Raw genomic sequence first — 5,458 nt, 5'->3', positions numbered from 1 at the left:
ATACATTCCACCATAGACACCTTGTCTTAGGCTGCCAGGGGTTGAGATCTTACCTGTCATTGACTACAGACTCTGTAAATAAAAGTTTAAGGGAGAGCATCTCTAGATGCTGTGCACCTCTGAGTCAAATTTCTGTCAACAGAGTTCATCAGCACCTACAAGTAGAAAAGGCTTTATAATACAATATGGCTACAATATCTCCAAATAAAGGAATGGAACATGACCAGAGATGGAATTGCCTTCTTAAATTGGTCTAGGACATCTTTAACAGTTTTCAGTGGCAATCAAAACTCAAACTCGTTCTTTAAAATGTCAAACCTAAGGACTCATTAACAATATTAATTTTTTTCAGAAATGTTCTAACCTTTTTCTAATTAGTAACATCTTCATAGTGAACTAAAGCAGTTACAAACATTAACAGGTCAATACCATAATTCTGGTATGGAGATTAACAATAAACACATAATTTGTAAGATCACAATTCTCATAAATCCATTTTAAACAAAAGAGAAGAAGAGGTTTATTGATGGGCGAACTATGAATATTTTTTCTCTCCCATGGTCCAAATGCATTGCTAACTTTAACTTTCAAAGATCAGTTTGAATTTTCCCAGTCTCTGAGTAGCAGCAAAATTATTTATGGCATTCTTCATCTCTAAAGAAGGTCTTCAGTCACTCTTTGCCTCCATTATAGTATTCCATTGATTTGCCAAGTCTCAGTTCCCCAGAAGGGAAATTTTCTGAGATCTCAGTTCTTAGGTCCTTTATTTCAACAGCATATTGACACCATACTGGTAAAAATGAGTTCTGTGTCCCAAGATATAGCTTGAATAAATTGCCAAATATTCAGTCAGCATTCTTGGGCCAGCTCCAAAGTAAATAGGACTCATAAAGACCTGGAAGTTTATACAGTAGGTCCACCCAGAAGCTGTGAATCACCAACCATCCTATGATCTTCCTTCATTTCTCTAAGCCTTTTATTAAACCAATCAGAATGTCACATCTTTACAGTGTACAAAATGATTAATCCATAATATCCCCTCTTTTTTCTAATTAAATAAAAAGAGTAACTCTAACACAGTAGAGCTATATATAATAAGAACAATCATGCAAGAATTGCATTCAAAATGCATAGTCCATTTGAATTTTAAATTTTAGAAAAAAAATATTATTATTTGTCTTTCTTAATGAGTTCAAAGTTCTGTATATAACTTAACTTTTATCATAACTAAGGAAAACTATAACTGTGACTATCTAGTCTTCAATTCCATCACATACTTCAGAAAGATATGTCTTTACCTGAGAAATTGGGAAGAACAGAACAAGCAATTTCCAAAACTAAAAGAAATGACAGAAACAGTTATCTGCCTCAACAGTCACCCAAAGATTTTCTGGAGTTTTTGGGTATCCATTTTCATCATACAGACCTAGAATATCTGCCAGACTTTTATATGCAGGAGGAAATTTTGAATGATGGTCTCACCATGTCTTCCCAAAGTTCAGCTGTCTCTTTTTGTTGTGTGTTGAAAGTTCAGTTAGGACAGAATATTATCAGCAGTTGAGGCAAGAATGGTTTCTTTTGCAAATGGCTAGCTTTTACCATAAAGAAAGCAAACTCTATGTGGAGGTGTGTTGATGTCCATCATCTATTTGGAAGTAAATTGGTGCTACTAGGAGCAGATGTATTTCAATATCAAGAAATGCCTTATGTTATTAAAATATTTTCATTGCTATATTCTGTAGGCCTTTGAAGTACTTTAAGATCACCTATCTATCTAAAATATATTTATTTATGCCCTTGTAAACATGACTATAAACTTGATAGTTATAGATGTTTAGATATTAACCCATCTTTATGATCCTAAAAAGCTTTCAAAATATAAAACTTTACATAACCTTTTTAACTGAGATGCATATGCATAACACCTCAAACAAGAATATAAGCATATATGTAGTACACAAATAACCTTAAATTTGTATCAGTATACAAAGATATATGCCAATGGTATATATTTGAGACTAGTAGTTTAAAAGTAGACTCTATAATCTACCCTTTTATCTCATCATTTTTATAATATATCCCACTTTTCCCCTTTTATTTACCCTTTTTCCTTACCATGGCCATTAAAAACTTAGAGTTCCCACTCCCTCTCCCAATATGATGACAAACATCTATTTCCCATGGATTGACAAAAAAAAAATCCGTTAAACCTCTTCGTAATGTTGTCTGGGGGTACTAGGATCTTTAAGTGTTTGTTGGAAAATTGGAATAATGAACAAGTACTGTTTTATTTGTTGACCAGTCTTGGTGTAATGGGAAAGTACAAGTCTTACCTGAAGCCCTTGCTGGAGTAGTTTGTGATTCTGGACCATCTCAGGCAGCAGCCATAAAGTTGTTCTGGATGCAGAACTCTGAAGAAACTGCAACAGAGGAACTCTGGGGAGATGCATCACCTGGGCAACCCATTTTCATTGATTTCTAGTCTCATTGCTCTGAAAAGCACATAAACTTTTAAAGGTAACTAAAGGTAATGTACATGTCTTCATTAACACAAGTATGAAGACACTCGGGAGGTCTTTCCCAGTCAAATATAATCTCTATTAATCTTAAAGTTATTCATAGCTTTTCATTTCCTCAGGAAACAGATGCATAACCTCTTCCACAATGCAACAGATTGTCTGACTTCCATTTTGACGTTAACACATTTTTAAAATATATAGGTTGGTTTAATGGTTTAATATAGCAGTTTTTATAATAGAATATTTCTTAGCAGCTATTATTTTTTGTATATTACCATTTTAAAAATTAAAATTTAACAAGACACCATAAGGAATTCAGTGTCCCTGTGAATTTTCCATCCTAAGTGTCTTATTTTTTATTATCTTTACTCTCTCTTTAGAGACTTTAATATTTTAAACTATTTTCTATGACTGTCTATGCCCATATTTTCTTAAGCCTATGTACATTGTTAAATGCACTCTAATCTGTTTTGAGTTTTTTTTTTACATCTAAATCTGCTTTACTGGCTTCTGTAACATTTTCTGCATGAGCAAAATGTGAAAACTGACACATAGCTTAGCTCATAGCAAACTGGTGGCTCAAACATGCAGGAAGCTGCTAGTATACATGTCTCTGTACTGTGGTTGGTATGAGAGACAAAAGACAAGGAAGCTATATTTGGCTCCATTTTTGCATGTTGACAACCATTTTTAAGCTCCCTCAGGTTTTAAGTGGCTGCCCTCTGGCTGGATGTTAGGTGTCATTTGTAGTTTGAAATTTTCATCTGGACGACTCCTGCCCTAGTGATGATACAGAGACGTATCAGTTATAAAGTTCAGCTGATAGTATACACTTGCTACTAAGTAGCTTTTACAACTTAAATTAACTGTTTTTTATCAATCTACTTTTTGTCTCTGGGCTTTATAACCTTTACTCTATATTGCTCTTGTTGCTTCCTCTCTATATCAAAGGCAGCTCCCTCCTTCTTCCCAAAATCCCATGGGCTTGAAAATCCTACCTAGCTATTAGCCATGGAGCTTAATATTAAACCAATAAGAATGACACACGTTCATAGTGTACAAAAAAATTATTTCAAAACTTGACCATACTCTCTGAAATTGCTTGGAGGAGTCTGCCAGTGGCATATCAGTAGCATGACAGAGCCTCATGAGAGTGCATCCAAGTGCAATGGTACTTTAAGGAACAATCCTGAGTGTAAAATTTAAAATGACAACTTTTCTGTGCTGTTCATTCAAATCATGATTTGAAAAGAATAGGGAGCTTAACAATTTGTCTCAATATACTTATCTCACAAGACCCAATTACAAGCAAAACATAAATTCCATTCATCTTTTTCTGTGCATATAAAAGCATGTAGGAAAAATGAAAAGGCAGGCAAGACCAATTGATGATATAACTTTTAGTCATAGAATAAATAACCGGTGTGGACATTGTTAGACAAATAAAGATTATTTAATTCAAATGTAAGAACTTTGGAGAGGGCTGGAGAGATTTCCCAGCATTTAAGATCACTTATTAATCTTGCAGAAGACCCGGGTTCTGTTGCCAATACTCAACAAAGTTGACTCACCATCATTATAACTACAGCTCTGAGGGATCCAAAGACTTTGGGCTTTCTGTACACCCATGATGTGCACATAACCACACCCATATCCACATCCACAAACAAATGACTCTTTCAAAATAAGGCTTAACTCAGTGGGTTTCTGTATAAATTCATTTTGAATTGAGTACCAGGATCTTATCACAATATTGCTTTCTATCTGTCATGGCGGTCTAGTTCTTATTTTCATGGGGTGCTCAGGACCTGCTGGGATACAGAGCGGAGAGGTTAGGGATCCTAGAATCGGATGTATTTATTATTTTTTAATGGCCATACCCTTAAAATAAGCAGCATTGATCAGTTACCAAAACAATAATCAATATGACATATTTTGGGGCATTGTACTTTGATATTCTTCAATAGTTAGAAAATACAGAGAAATGAAAGTGCTAAATAAAAATATGAAGAATGCCTATCTTATTAAAACACCTTAAATTCCATATTCTACAGATCTCTGAAGGGTTTGAAGATGACCTATCTATCTAAAATATATCTCTGTTTGATCCTAAAAACATATCTAATATGACTACAAGTTTAATTGTAATAGACGACTAATTACTAACCTACATTTTCTTACTATCATAAACAATTGATAATATTAACTTTCAAGAACTAGAAATTTGTATCATATTGTTAAATGAACTGTATAAGTATAATAACTTGAACAAGAATAGAAATGTATGTACATTTTGTTCTAGCAAAATCTCAAATTTAAATCAATATGCAAAATTTATATACAATACACAAAAGTCCAATCCAGTATAAAATCTTTAAAATTAGTAGTTCTTTTCAAAATTAGATTCTATAATTTACCATTTTATCTTATCATATCTATATCCTCCATTTTTTCTTTTCAGAGTAGATTCAATAATCTACTCTTTTATCCTAGCATATCTGTATCCTCCTCTTTTCTTTTCAAAACAAGAACCCTGAATCTAATCTCCTTTGTTTAGCTTTTTCCACGACCATTACCAATACCAACTTATAAGCAATCCCCTTAAACAATGACAAATATCCATAACAAAATAAAAGTCCAAAAACCTTCTGGGAATGTGTGTGCTGTGTTCTTAAATTTACCTTCTGCTCTCTAGGGTCTTGTCTCAAGTCCTAACTAGAGTAGTCTGTGATACTGGATCATCTCAGCTAACCACCTTGAAATTGTTCAGAGCAAAATGTACTACAAAGTCAATCTTTCAGTGGTGTTTTCAGCTTAATGGTCTTAACACAGTATTGGTGGAATTATTGTTATGGGATCCCATTATCTTTTTGGACACTTCAGAGGTCATATTAGGCCAGATTATGCCTTTTTTTGGTAATATTTTCTGGGTAGCTCTC

This window comes from Myodes glareolus, chromosome 1, assembly GCF_982192425.1.
Source record: "Myodes glareolus chromosome 1, mMyoGla1.1, whole genome shotgun sequence".
Taxonomy (NCBI): domain Eukaryota; kingdom Metazoa; phylum Chordata; class Mammalia; order Rodentia; family Cricetidae; genus Myodes; species Myodes glareolus.
The sequence above is the reverse complement of the archived record's forward strand: the minus strand, read 5'-3'. Positions refer to the sequence as shown.